Below are 16,012 nucleotides of genomic sequence, written 5' to 3' on the forward strand. Positions count from 1 at the left end.
TTAATCCCCTTCTGTGTGCTAAGTCCTACTCTTCTCTCAAAGCCTTAAGTCCTTGTCCTTGCTGTGCCCTACAGCAGACAGAAAAAGGGGTCCATTGTCTAGTTCTGCACTTGCTTGCCGTGTAACTTTGTGCTGTGCTGTGCTAGGTTGCTTCAGTCATGTTCAACTCTTTGCAACCCCATGGACTGGAGCTCTCCAGGCTCCCTGTCCTTGGGATTCTCCAGGCAAGAATATTGGACTGGGTTGCGATTTCCTACTCCAGGAGATCTTCCTGACCCAGAAATGGAAACTGCATCTTTCACATCTCCTGCATGGGCAGGCAAGTTCTTTAACACTAGCGCCACCTGGGAAGACCTAGTCATTTAAATATCCATCAGAAACCTAATCACCTCTTTTATAAAATGGGACTTTAATATACTCACATCAAAGGTTATTACAATCCTTACTGAAATTGTATAGATGTGTTAACATATGGTTATCTATGTCTAGTTATATTCATTTCCTATCTTCCCAGACTCTGAAGAGGCTGCCCATGCCTAATACCTCTGTATTCCTTACCCCCAATTCAAGAAAAACATTCAATAAAAATATAGGATGGAAAATGGATTAGCAGATCACCTCTAACCCTGCTCCCTTCCTTAAATGCACCCAACCCCAAACAATCTCATAGCTAGAAACCATAACTACTTAACTGTGCTGTACTTAGTCATGTCCAACTTTTTGCAACCCTATGGACAGGAGCCTGCCAGGCTCCTCTGTCCATGGGGATTCTCCAGGAAAGAATACTTGAGTGTGTTGCCATGCCCTCCTCCAGGGGATCTTCCCAACCCAGGAGCTGAACCCAGGTCTCCCCAATTGCAGGGCAATTCTTTACCGTCTGAGCCACCAGGGAAGCCCAAGAATACTGGAGTGGGTAGCCTATCTCTTCTCCAGGGGATCTTCCTGAGTCAGGAATCAAACAGGACTCTCCTGCATTCCAGGTGGATTCTTTACCAGCTGAGCTACCTTAACTATCTCTCCCCATTTCCTTTTCTCAATCTTAGTGCCCTGGCAACAATCCCCTCTTCTTACTCTCCCACTATTCATGCAGCAACCCTTCACGGCCTCAGGCATTTTCTGCACCAACCACTTAACCTGCCTCTTAGCCACCCATTCCTCCTTGTCCCTCAGTCAGGGACACACTTGTCTGGAGCCTGCTCTGCTTTGCTCTCCCAGATGCTCTCCAACAGCGGCTGGATGGCTACCAGTCATTTTTCCAGTCCCAGTCATAGGAAGCCTGCCTGGCTCACATTCCAGCAGCAGGAGATGGGGGGAGGGACTGTCCCACCCCCACAGGGATGGCAGGATAGAATAACAGGAAGTTGCCTCCCATCCCCTCTGCAGCTGGAGTGATAACAGCTGTCATCTGTGTCCAGAAAACAGAAGACTCAAGAGGAAAACAGCAAATAGGCCCGGGCTGGAGCAGTAGTGTCCAACCAGGGGTTCCAGAGTGGGTGAGAAAGGAACCCAGAGGGTGAGATTTCAGCTTCCTTCTCCCCACCTCTCCCTCCCCTCCCCCTTAATTAGAGTTACAGCTCTTAGCTATTGTATCAATACATTTGCAAGCATGCAAAGTCACTTCAGTCTTGTCTGACTCTTTGAGACCCTATATGGATTGTAACCCACCAAGCTCCTCTGTCCATGGGATGGGATTCTCCAGGCAAGAATACTGGAGTGGATTGCCATGCCCTCCTCCAGGGAATCTTCCTGACCCAGGGGTGGAACCTGCGTCACTTACGTCTCCTGCATTGGCAGGAAGGTTTTTTACCACTAGCATTACCTGGGAAGCCCATCCATTCATTTAGGCTTCACTCTAGCACTTCATTTTGCAAAGAGATCTAACTCTTCAATAAATAGATTGAAACCAATGGCCTCTGGGTGTCTTGCTGCTGCTGCTGCTAAGTCGCTTCAGTCGTGTCCAACTCTGTTTGACCCCATAGACAGCAGCCCACCAGGCTCCCCGGTCCCTGGGATTCTCCAGGCAAGAACACTGGAGTGGATTGCCATTTCCTCCTCCAATCCATGAAAGTGAAAAGTGAAAGTGAAGTCGCTCAGTCGTGTCCGACTCTTTGCGACCCCATGGACTGCAGCCTACCAGGCTTCTCTGTCCATGGGATTTGCCAGGCAAGAGTACTGGGGAAGCCCCAAAGTATCAGGACATTGAGGGGAGCAAAATAGGATACCCAGTGTCTACCCATTATCCTGGATCTTAACTTATTTAATGAAAAAGTCCATTTACAGCTCCTGTGGCTTCAACACCAATCAACTCTGAGGGTCTAGATATGTATTTTCTGTCAAATTATTCCTATGATCAGCCTGACCTATGAGTTTTGTCAGATAATAATGACTGTGGGGTTGGGAAGGGCACACTGTGAAAGCAGGGGGGGAAAACCTGCAGAGAATAGCAGCACTAGAACTTAAAATGGACCCTAAAGGTCATCTGGTATAACCACCTATTGGATGCCAGATCCCTTTCTACTGTGGTCCTGACAAGTGGCCTCTGAATTTATCTGGCAGCAAGGGGCACAAAAGCTGAGAGAACATACCACCACTGAAATTCTTCTCCCGGAAACCCCTATCCTGCTTTTCTGACTATTTTCCCAAAACCCTCTGTCTTGTGTCTTTTAATCCTCACAACCATCCTGTACGGTGAGTGTCATTAGCCCCATTTTAACATAAGGAATCAAAGGTTCAGCATGGTTACATAAGTAAATTGCTCTAGGACATCCAGAACTGGGATGAAAACCAAGGTCTCCTTGACTGCAAGCCATCTTTTCTTTATCTCCCCAAAGCACTGATTGTCCACAATCTGCTCTCTTTCAGCTCTGTGCTCTGGAGTAGCAGAGAGCAGCCTGGCTTTTTCTATTCCTCCCACCCCCAAGCCTGTACAGGCCCAAAGTTTATTTAGAAACAGACACCAGTAGAGGCTGACCCCACTCATAAAAGTTGTGTCCTTCGCTGACTGGTCTTTATAGGCTTCCATCTTCAGCTCTCCAAAGCACAGTCATGACCACTCTTGGTACTTTCAGAACAAGTGAACATCGCCCAAACACCTCTCTGGCATCCAGAGATCCTTACATTGTGGCCGCCAACCTGCCTTTCTGAATGTATCATCTTCTCTGCTTTATACTCACACACTCTGCAAATGAATGACTTTGCACCCATATTCTCTAAGAATCTTTCCTCAGTTAAGAAGAATCCTTGCCCATTTCTGCTAAAGTCCACCTCCCAGGGTGGTTGTGATAATCTGATGTCATATGCAAGATAACAAAACACATCGCCTGACACATAATGAGTCATTAGTAAACATCTTCCTTTATCTTAGGACAGAAAACAATTGTACTATTATTTTTATATATGGCTTATGGCTCTCACTGACTGTAAGTTCCTTACAGTTCTTAAGGGCAAGATGCCAATTTGCTTCATCTTTATGTTCTTTACAGAATTTAGAACCATTCATCGTCCTATGGACATTCAACAAAAATTCACCAAATGAGTGAATGAGGCTGTCTTTTGATTAAGACTTCTAACCTACTGTAGGCTGTGTCTTTAGAAGTTCAAGAAAAACCCCCACTAGCATGATCCTAGAGGACCTGGGTACCTCAAATTGCTCTCATCCTAGTCACATTGCCAAACACAGAGGGGGTTGAACACATGGTATAAATCATGAACCCAAATTCAGATGAAACAAGCTTAGCTTTAGAATTCCTTCTTAGAGGAAATTGCCGCTTATTCTGTCTGATTCTATGCACGGTGTTGGTGATAACCCAGATACCATTTTAATATTCTTCAGCTGAATACTGAGTTACTGCTCAGCTGTCACCACTGGCATCGTTTGTGAACCCAGTTCTCCTTCCCATTCCCTGCCTGCCCATGGAGGACAGGTTAGAAATAGGCCCAACATCTCATTCCAGCAGAGTCTTATTTTATTTTAAACATTTTTGTGTGGACCATTGTTTAAGTCTTTATTGAGTTTGTTACAATATTGTTTCTATTTTATGTTTTGCTTTTTGGCCATGAGTCATGTGGGAGCTTAGCTCCCTGACAAGAGATTGAAGCCACAGCCTCTGCATTGGAAGGCCAAGTCTTAACCACTGGCTGGCCAGGAAGTCCCAGCAGTCTTATTTTAATCACTCTTTCCTTGCAACCCAGGTTGTGGTGGCTTTTCTTTGGCTATCCACCAGAGAAATCCAAATACCTAGTTACATTCAACATTTCCATTGTATTATTCTATTTATAAAAGGAAAATTTTAAACTAAAAATAGAAACTATTTGTTCTCATGGTATTTGATTAATGTTCAATTAATGGTTCAGTTGAACAAATTAAAACTCCTTTAAACAAGCCATCCCATTTATAAATACAGTTAATTCAGTTTCATAAAAGTGTGTCTGATTCCTCTACTCAAAGAGAGGTCAACAGGATGGAGAGTTGGACCGTTCAGTATATAATAGTAATTCTTATTTTCCATTCCAGGCAGATGGTATGCATAGCATTCTTCCCAAGCAAGTCAAGCCTTTTTGCAAGCTGTCAGGTCTTTCCTGGGGTGACAGGTCACTGCCATTTCTTCCTACCAACATGCACTGTGCACAGACCTCTTTAGAGGTCCTGGGAACATGCTCGATCAACAATAGGGCATTACTCATAACCAGTAACTCCACCTAGATTTTTCACCTGCTACAATATAACTAAGGCTCATTTTTCAAATAATATATCATAGCTCACTACTAATCAAAATGTATCTAGTTTGACATAGTGGTGTGCCCCATTCTCTGGACTGTGCCTCCAAGCGAAAGTGAAAGTTGCTCAGTTGTGTCCGACTCTTTGAGACCCCAGGGACTATACAGTCTGTGGAATTCTCTAGGCCGGAATACTGGAGTGGGTAACCTTTCCCTCCTCCAGGGGATCTTCCCAACCCAAGGATCTATCCCAGGTCTCCTGCAATGCAGGAGGATTTTTTACTAGCTGAGCCACAAGGGAAACCCAGGCCTCCAACTGACCCATTAATTCCTCCTCACTCACCTTTTCACCTGGATCATCATTAAGTTACTGTTACTTTATTCAATCTCTCCTAATCTTTAACTAGAATTCTTCTACATAACTAGAATTTATATTTTAAAATGGCATGTCAGACTTTAATCCAGAAGCCTCTGTCTACACGGATTAAGAGGAATGAGTTTTAGAACAGATATGAGATGTTAATGAGTTTATAAAACAGATATAAGATGAGGATGGGACAACTGGTTTAGACAAATGTTTTCATTAAAGGAACTTTCTTGCAAGTTGAAACAAGTTGCTGATAAACTAATCTTCAGGCTGGAGCATCTTATCGCTCAAATCCTATAAAAAATGTGTTTCTCTGCTACTTTCCCTTGCTCTTCCAGATTCTATCTCCAGAAGAGCCTCTCCACTGATGAATGCTGATTGTGTAACATCTGAATTGCCAGATAATTAGTACTGTGGTTTGTTAAACTAGTTAAGGTATGAAAGAAGCAAAGAGGAATTATGACAGCTATCACTTCTGTGTGTCTGTCTTTAAAATACTTTAAATCTCTTCCCTCTTATTTTACCTTATATAATCTCCATGTGACCCTACATTGTTTAAATTCTGAATTAGATGTAACAGAATAGCCATAGAAAAACTACCTTTTACATTACAAGACGCCATCTCTGAAAAAGATCATCACCCATTCTTGATAAAAGGAAGTGTAAAAAATAGCACCTCTTATTTGGCAAAATTAAATAAAGCACTTCATGTACACTGAGTTATAAGACCTAGGACCACTTCACATTTTTGAGTTTCAGTTTTTCATCTATAAACGGGATAGCAATAATTCTAAAGAAAAAATGCATTCAGGGTGGTGCCATGACACTCTGAATGAGACTACCCTTCTTCTGGAGGAGTCTAAAATGTTTCCCAACACACAGGATTCTCAGTTAGTATCCTGAGACCCTCACCACCTTGAACAGTACAGCTTGGACCATAGACACCCACTCAAATCAAAACAATCCAGTATAAACTTGGCAGCAGCCTGGGACAAACAAGCATAGGACTCTTCTGCAGAGCTCTGTACTGAATATTTCCTAGGGGGCCCTATCAAATCCTCTCTCAAGACATTGCATGTGAGACACATAGAAAACCAGATGATAGGGGCTTTCCTGGTGGTCCAGTGGTTAGGAATCTGCCTGCCAATGCAGGGGACACGGGTTTGATCAAGGGAATGTCAGTCCACTCCAATATTCTTGCCTGGAGAGTTCCATGGACAGAGGAGCCTGGCAGGCTACAGTCCATGGGGTCACAAAGAGTCAGAGATGACTGAGCGACTTTCACTTCACTTCACTTCACTTCACTTCTGGGAAGATCTCACATGCTCCAGGGCAACTAAGCTGTGTGCCACAACTACTGAGCCAGCGCACGCTAGAGCCCATGCTCCACAGCAAGAGAAGCCACCGCAATGAGAAGCCCACTCCACCCAACAAAGAGTAGTTCCCCTCACCCTGGTAACTAGAGAAAGCCTAAGTGCAACAACAAAGATCCAATGCAGCCAAAAATAAAATAAGTAAATAAATCTTTAAAAAGAAAACAAAACCAGATGATACAGTAGAGCAGAGAAAGAGCAAAGGGGCCTGCAGAATGAAGGCAATAAACAGAAGAATGAATAACTAGAAACATGATGTAAAGAAAATGAGGTCAGAAGAAAATCACTCAAGTAAAACATAAAGCAGAAAGGGATGGATGCTGAGAGTCACACAAAAAAGTGGGTAAAAGAGTCTCACACAGAAAAGGTAGTAATCAGATGAAGTGGTAGACACCGTGAGGGCAGTGGACAGTAGTTGCAGAAGTAATAAAAAATATAACAATAATAAAAATGATAATGGGAGGAGGGAGGAGGGTTCAGGATGGGGAACACGTGTATAACTGCGGCGGATTCATTTCGATATTTGGCAAAACCAATACAATATTGTAAAGTTTAAAAATAAAATAAAATTTAAAAAAATGATAATAGGAAATTCCAATTTCTGTGTGCCTGGTACTATTTTTAATGCTTTAAATATATTAACTTCAACCCTGTGAAGTCTGTTTCCATTTCACAGGTGTGGAAACTAAGCCGGAGAGTTTAAATAGCTTCCCCAAGGTCACAGGCTCCCCAGGCGGCATTGGCGGTGATGAACCTGCCTGCCAATGCGAGAGATGCGGGAGACCTGGGCTCAGTCTCCCGGGTCGGGAAAAACCCTGGAGAAGGGCATGGCACCCCTCTCTGTTATTCTTGCCCGGATAATCCCATGGACAGGGGAGCCCATCGGGCTACGGTCCACAGGGTCGCAAAGAGTTGGACATGACTGAAGTGACCTAGCATGCATGCACACCAGAGGTCACATAGTAGGAAGTAGTATGACTCAACCCAGTTTGGCATTAGAGTCTGCTGAGAGAGAAGCAGAGTTACAAGGAGGATAGACACGCAGAGATCCTGTTGAATCCTTAACCATGGGCAGGCTTGGTGGTCCAATGATTCCCTGGCTTTTCCTTCATTCCCCGGGAACTCACGCTAAATCTCTGTCACCCGAGGTAAACTGAACATGCTCTAATGCCTTCCCACTTGAAAGAGGCTAACTAATACCATGACTTCAAATGAGATAATAAATGAGAGCATTTACCTTCCCTGAAATAAATAGGACAAGTGAAGTGTTTTTATTCTGAAATGAGATCAAAGTTCTGAAGAAGTGGTCTAGTGATCAAGACTGATCACTGTTTGTCTCTAAATCCTGTTCCTTTTCGATACCATGGTGGGCCAGCCTCTGTCTGTCTTGGAGGTATATTTTGCCACATGCTGTGGGAATTTCAGAACGTATTTGTTTTCAACGTGTAATTATCATTACATATTAATTAAATATGATTATATTAATTACATGACCCTGTTCTACCTCATTCCTTCTCTAAGCAACTAGAATGAAGAGCCTGTGATTACAGGGGCAATGAACAAAGGCCAAAGGAAAAGGAGCTTAAATATTGCTTTATCTTTCTACCACCTCTCATAGCAGCAGCCATCTCACTTAGGGCCTTAAAGGAGTTTTAGATGTATCCTAATTACAATGAGAACAAAGTCAGGATGTATCTTACTACCATCTTCTGGTTTCCTTAAAAATAAAGCCTCTCTCAATCAACCCCAATTTGCTTTCATTGAGTATCTTTGTGAGAATGACCACTGGTTCAAGGACAGACTCAGTTTTCTAGTAGGATTCCTCTGAAAGGGTCTAAGGTTTGCCACCAAAAGGGCAATCAATGCGTATTATGAATCAGTGACTCCAGCATCATGTTAGGAAGAAAAAGTATTGGAACCTAGATTTGACCCTGCTTTAAGAAAGGTTATTTTACCAAAAATTGAAATCTACTGAAATACTTCAGAAGATTAAGAATTTTATGTCTTGTACCAAAAATTATTTCTATATGATATTATTGCTTGAAAAAATATTAGTGTTGAGCATTTTATTCTAATCCATTCAAACTAGCTGGCTTTCAAAAGGTAATAAATATGTCAAAGAAATTATCTGCCCCTTTCCAAAGTGCCACTCAGAATCCCGTGACTTTCTTTACCTCCTAATGAGGATTAAATTTATAAGGATCAGCTTTATTTGTCTTGCCCTATTTTAGGCATCAGGGTTGTGTTCAGTTGCCTTCTAAAGCTTTATTTATTTATAGAGTAAAAGAGTCATATGTGTGGAAATAATAACACTTTTGTCAGAAAGTCAGGCAGCAATACAGAAGCTCTGGGGATCCAAATGCCACTCTCAGTGGAGCATACTTCCTCGGGAGCAGGAAGAGAGAGGGGGGAGGAGAAAGAAATTTCATGCCCTGCAGCAGATATTCTAAGACCATAAATAAGCAAATTATCAGACAGTCTGCACTGTTCACCCTAGCAGTCTCTCAGCTCTGAATCCCTGTCGCTTTCCCTTCCCACTGTCCCCACCCCAAAACACACATACACACTCTCCGCTCCCCCGACTGATGGTTCCTTGGCCATAAATAAAGAAAACAAACTATTCTTTTGATCCTGGAGCTCATCTCAGGCAAGACATTTTTTTTTTTTCAGGCAAGACATTTAATGTTAAATTTTGAACACCTTTCTTGATCACCGTTCATGTTCACTGAGAGCTTTAGTCCTAGAATTCTCACAATTCTGGAGGCTAGAAGTCTAAGATCAAGGTATCGACAGCACTGGTTTCTTCCCAAGGGTTTCTTTTTGTTTTGTAGATGGCTGCCTTCTGTATCATCACTTGGTCTTGGGATTAAGGCCCACCCTAATGATCTTACTTTGGGCTTCCTTGGTGGCTCAGATAGTAAAGAATCTTTCTACAATGCAGGAGACCCAGGTTCTATTCATGGGTGGGGAAGATCCCCTGGAGAAGGGAATGACAATCCACTCCAGTATTTTTGCCTGGAGTATCCCATGGACAGAGGAGCCTGGTGGACTACGGTCCATGGGGTCACAAAGAGTCAGACACAACTGAGTGACACACACACACACAATGACCTCATTTTAACTTAATTATCTCTCTAAATACTCTATCTGCAAATTTCCTCATATTCTGAGGTATGACTAGGACTGCTGCATCTGAATTGCAGAAGGGTATACAATTTGTTTCATTCACTCTGCTCTACTTGTCTTCACAAATACCTGTATAAGTGTGTGTGTGTGTGTGTACGTACGCGCACGCCTGCGCTCAATCACTCAGTCATGCCCGACTCTTTGAGACCTCATGGACTGTAACCCATCAGGTTCTTCTGTCCATGGGATTTTCCAGGCAATAATACTGGAGTGGATTGCCATGACTTTCTCCAGGCGATCTTCCAGTTCAGGGGTTGAACCAGGTTCTCCTGTATTGAAGGCAGATTCTTTACTGCCTGAGCCACCAGTGAAGGCCCCATATGAATATTACACCCGTATAAATCTGTAAGATTGATTCTTCTTACCACCAGGAGGAAAATCAGAGGTATTGAAAGGTCAGTACTTGCTCTGGTTGAACAACATGGCAACACAGGAGCTATATTAGTATAATGATAGCGCTGGGTCCAAACCTCAGCTCTCCTGGCACTGAATCTACTGCTGGGCCTCTCCTGCCTTTTACAACCTGCACACCCAGACACCACTGCCAGAAAAGACAGTCCCTCTCTACAATTATAGGTTCTTGGACGGTTTCTGCTGTTGGTAGGTTTCAAAATAGCACAGTTAACTCTGATTCTAGCCAGGAAAAAAAAAAAAAAATCACTACTCTTCTACTCACACAAAGGCACCTCTTTGGAGTGCAACCAGCATACCAGAGTGTAGCCTCTTTATCTCATTCTTTTACCAGCTCCAAGCTGTAAGCAGTAAGCAGTGGGAAGTTTGCTGAGATAACCAGCGAGTAAGGTAACTCATTTAAATGATAGAACAGGAAATCCATTTCTAGTTTGGACATGGATAGTGTTTTAATGTGAACAGATCTGGAGTCTGGGCGGAAGACCTGGAAGTATTATAGTACAGAGTGGCAAGGAGAGGAGCCACCAGATTTCTTCTTTCCAAGGAAAGGTTCTTTGGTGACAGGTGGGCCAGGAAAGCTTTTGTTGTGCTTTGCTTTCAGGTATAGTGGGATGGGAAGGGTGGCAGACCTCAGACAAGAGTATTCTCTGGTCTTAGAGACTAACATTGGGCAAGTTACTTTACCTCCTCACACCTTAATCTCTTCTCTGCAACTTGATGCTTTAAAGCCCCATTCTATTTCTCAAACTCTGCAATCGTTGATGGTATACTGAATGTTCTTTGTACAACCAAAAGCATGATATATTATTTTTATTAAATTATGAAAATATGAAGAAATCCTTATATCTATGGGTAAACCAGACAACATCTTAACCAACTGATTAAAATTAGCATCACTAATGAGGACCAGTTGGACTTGGTATGCTTAAAGATAAGATGCACACAGTATCAGTTAGGTAATATCCTGGCCTCCAATGCATAAATCTGAATCTAATCACTAGGAAGCATTAAACAAACCTAAACTGAGGACATAATGCAAAATAATTTGCCTACTCTTAAAAAACGTCCGTGGCATGGAAAACAAAGAAACCTGAGAAAGCCATCCAGATGAACAAATAAGACAAGTTATATACGAGCCTGAACTAGATCCTGCTAGAGAAGAATTTCTATAAAGGACAGCTGACAGGATTAGAATATGGATAGTAGATTAAAGTAACGCATCGATGTTAGATTTCCTAAATTTTATAACCATACTGTTGCTCTGGAACAGAGCATTTTTGTTTTTAGGATATATGTATTCACTTCATGGGAAATAGATGGGCAAACAGTGGAAACAGTGTCAGACTTTATTTTTCTGGGCTCCAAAATCACTGCAGATGGTGACTGCAGCCATGAAATTAAAAGACGCTTACTCCTTGGAAGGAAAGTTATGACCAACCTAGATAGCATATTCAAAAGCAGAGACATTACTTTGCCAACAAAGGTTTGTCTAGTCAAGGCTATGGTTTTTCCTGTGGTCATGTATGGATGTGAGAGTTGGACTGTGAAGAAGGCTGAGTGCTGAAGAATTGATGCTTTTGAACTGTGGTGTTGGAGAAGCCTCTTGAGAGTCCCTTGGACTGCAAGGAGATCCAACCAGTCCATTCTGAAGGAGATCAGCCCTGGGATTTCTTTGGAAGGAATGATGCTAAAGCTGAAACTCCAGTACTTTGGCCACCTCATGGGAAGAGTTGACTCATTGGAAAAGACTCTGATGCTGGGAGGGATTGGGGGCAAGAGGAGAAGGGGACGACAGAGGATGAGATGGCTAGATGGCATCACTGACCGAATGGACATGATTCTGAGTGAACTCTGCGAGTTGGTGATGGACAGGGAGGCCTGGCGTGCTGCGATTCACGGGGTCGCAAAGCGTCGGACATGACTGAGCGACTGATCTGATCTGATTCAATTATTATAGAGTAAAAAGAACAATATGGACAGGCTTTCAAATGGTTCAGAAAATTTATTGAGAAAGAAATTAATAAAGCAAATAGTGGCAAAATGTTAAATATTGGTGAATTGGGTAAATGATATGTAGGATTACTTATTTAGCAAATTTTCAATAAGTTTAAAATTATTTTAAGATGAAATCTTTTTTAAAAGTAGTGCATGTTCACTGCATAAAAGTTTCTGAAGAAGGAAAATCACTTGCAATCCCTCCAGCCAGAGATAAACATTAACCTTTTGTATATCTGGTGTTTCTTTGGAGGAAATTCCCTGGTGACAGCTGCACGGGATGAGTATTTGTTGTTGTCACAAGTACAGGGGAGTGTGGAGGGTGGCAGATCGGGACCAGTAATTGGTTTGTTGGAGCCTGTGATCTAGTCTGGCCAAGGGTTCCCAAGATGAAGTCTGCTGGGAATTTCTGGGAAAAATGTTTTTTCCCTCTGTTGTTTTCTTCTGTTCCTCATTGTACCATGGGGACATGTTTGAAGTAGCCACCTTGAGACCAAAAGGGGAAAGTCAAGAAAATGTAAGATAAGGTGATTGAAAACACTGACATTATTGAGCTGCTTAATTAATCACCCTAGCTGCAGATAATTCATCACACGAGGTAATAAATGCCCTGACTGGACTTCGCTAGTGGCTCAGTGGTGAAGAATCAGTCTGCCAGTGCAGGAGAAATGGGTTCAATCCCTGGTCGAGGAAGACTCCACATGCTGCAGAGCAACTAAACCAGCGCACCACAGCTACTGCGCCTGTGCTCTAGAGCCCAGGAGCTGCACCTACTGAAGCCCAAACGCCCTAAAGCTGTGCTACACAATAAGAGAAGCCACCACAATGAGAAGCCTTCCCACCACAACTAGAGAAAAGCCTGCACAACAACAAAGGCCTCGATGATAGCCAATAAATAAAATTATATAAAAAAAATCTTTATTCTTTAAGCCAATATTATCTAGGTATACTATTGCCTCCCACCTGTTAAACCTCTACTGTTAAATAAGACAGTCAACCATTTGCTTTGCTCATCTATCAATCACATGTAGCAAAAGCTCTTCCAAAGGAAAGGAAGTCGTGGGACCAAATCTGAATTTTGAGCACGTGGCCAGTTCACCTAGAGAACACAAGTTTCCAGATTAAGACAGAAACTGAGTAGCTTCATGCCCAGAAAGTGAGAAAGGAAGGTCCAATCTTACTGTCTGGTGCAGAGAGGCCCTAAGTACTAGACAAAGTCACTGGACTTGCTTTAGCTTCCTGAAGAAGATTCAGGGAGGGCAGTAGACAGCGAAGGAAGCAGAAAAGTTTGTAGTCCCTGGCCTCGGTGTCTGTGGGTAAAGAGTGGACCGCTGGCCATTCCAAGACTATGTCAATGACCTTTGTATTGACATGACTCCTGGGAGCAGTGATCAATGGTGGAGATGATGCTGGAGAGGCGGAACACGGCAGGTGGTATTTGGAAGCTTCAGTACTGGTGGAAGCTGTGCTTGACACAACAAATGTTAATTCGTTGATTCATTAAGCTCTCACCGAGCTTACAATCTAGTTTTGAGGGGCTGTGTGTCACATGAAAAGGATTATTGTAGCCAGACAGATCTAGATTCAAATCCTGACTCTACCCTTTATCATGGGACTGTGATCACACTACTTATCCTCTCTGTGCCTCAGTTACCTCATGTATAAAAATGAGAATGATAACAATACCTGGCCACAAAATACTTGTAAGGATTAAATAATAAAATGTATGTGAAGTGTTTAACACAGTCCATGGATCATAGGAACCATTTCCCAAACAACATGGCTCTTGTTCTTACTGTCATCTTTTTAACGTGTTGTTATATTATTGTTGTTGTTGTTCAGTTGCTAAGTCGTGTCCGACTCTGTGACCCCATGGATTCCAGCACGCCAGGCTTCCCTGTCCTTTACTATCTCCTGGAGTTTGCCCAAATTTATGTCCAAGGAGTCAGTGATGCTGTCTAAGCATTTCATGCTATATTATTAATTAATAACAATAATTGTTACTGTTGTTATTCATATTATAATTATCCACATTTGTGCTCTTGTATTAAAGAGGATGTGCTTCCCTGGTGGCTCAGTGGTAAAGAATCTGCCTGCCATTGCAGGAGACGTGAGTTTGATCCCCGGGTTGGGAAGATCCCCTGGAGAAGGAAATGGCAACCCACTCCAATATTCTTGCCTGGGAAACCCCATGGACAGAGGAACCTGGTGGGCTACAGTCCATGTGATTGAAAGAGTTGGACACACTTAGCAACTAAACCATCACCACCACCACCACTACAGAGGATAGAATTTTGCTGAAATTAATCTACCCTAGGGAGAAGGCAATGGCACCCCCCTCCAGTACTCTTGCCTGGAAAACCCCATGGGCAGAAGAGCCTGGTAGGCTGCAGTCCATGGGGTTGCGGAGAGTTGGACATGACTGAGCGACTTCACTTTCACTTTTCACTTTCATGCATTGGAGAAGGAACTGGCAAGCCACGCCAGTATTCTTGCCTGGAGAATCCCAGGGATGGGGGAGCCTGGTGGGCTGCCATCTATGGGGTTGCACAGAGTCGGACACAACTGAAGTGACTTAGCAGCAGCAATCTACCCTAAAACTGAATGTAGCCATTTCTGCAAGACCACCAAAGGAGGTTGGGTTGAGTTCATGTGCTCCTAATGCTGGAGTCAAAAAGCATTCATTGCTGTCTTCCTCAACACCTTTCACATAAGCCCCTGAAAGCCTGAGTGTCACAGGCTGTGAAGGTCTCAGGAGTCACATGAGTATTCTCTCTCCAATCAGCCATAATCTCTCCTGGAAAGATTACCTCAATCTGAGAAGAAACAATGCACTTTTCCAAATGCACAGAAAACATCACTCACTTTGGAAGCAATTTGTATCATTAAAAGTACCCCCAAGACAGAGGTCTTTCAGAAAAGACTTTTCACTTTCCCCTTAGTGCCACACAGACTGTATCTCAAGGAAGAAATTATGAAAATAAGAAACAAATTATTTCTGTATCCACACAAAGGAACTTTAACTGTGTAGTGTGGTCAGAATATCACATTTGGCATTGTTTTGAAAATGCCTGGATCTCATCAAGTGACATCAGTAGGACATTTGGCCTTGTATGGGACTGCTTATTAGTCAAATGCTCTTCATTTAGTAAACTCAAATGTCACCATAGACACTACTGCTTGTTTTTATTCTGGAAAACAAAACAACCACAGAGACAACACAGGCATTTGGTAAAGCAGTGGTTCAATCACTAAAAGAAGTCCCTTAACTCAAGTAGCCTTAGTTTCATCCTTCACCTAGACCCAAATTCCACTTGCATACAGTGACACCTAAAATAATATCGACAGAAGGAACCACGCTTCTCTTCCTCCAGGCTTCCCAGGTGGTGCTAGTTGTAAAGAACCCACCTACCAATGCAGGAGATGTCAGACAGTGGGTTCGTCCCTCCAGGGAAGATCCCCTGGAGGAGGGCACAGCAGCCCACTCTAGTATTCTTGCCTGGAGAATCCCATGGACAGAGGAGCCTGGTGGGCTACATTTCATAGGGTCACAAAGAATCTGACATGACTGAAGTGACTTAGCACCTTCCCTTTTCTAAGGTAAAGAAAACTTTTGCTCAGAAACATTCCTTCCCTCAGTAAATAAATCCTCAAATCTCATTGGTCAGAATTGAATCACATGTTTACATCTAAAGCAATCACTGGCAAGGGGATTGGGGCCACTATGATTGCCTTGATCAATCAGGATCTAATCCAGAGTCACATCAAACAAGGGTAGATATGTGAGCAATAAGAGGAGGAAGTGGGAAATGGTGACTAGAGACATTCTGCTGGAGTATTTTGTGCTTTGTCCTGTTTGTTAAGCAACATCACTCAGAAATTAGTCTGTATCAATAAAATCAGTCAGGAATTCCTTGGTGGCCCAGTAGTTAGGACTCCATGGTCTCACTGCCAAGGGCTGGGT

The sequence above is a fragment of the Bos grunniens genome, chromosome 5 (assembly GCF_055505025.1).
Source record: "Bos grunniens cultivar Pamir isolate PY7600 chromosome 5, Bosgru_T2T1.0, whole genome shotgun sequence".
Taxonomy (NCBI): Eukaryota; Metazoa; Chordata; class Mammalia; order Artiodactyla; family Bovidae; genus Bos; species Bos grunniens.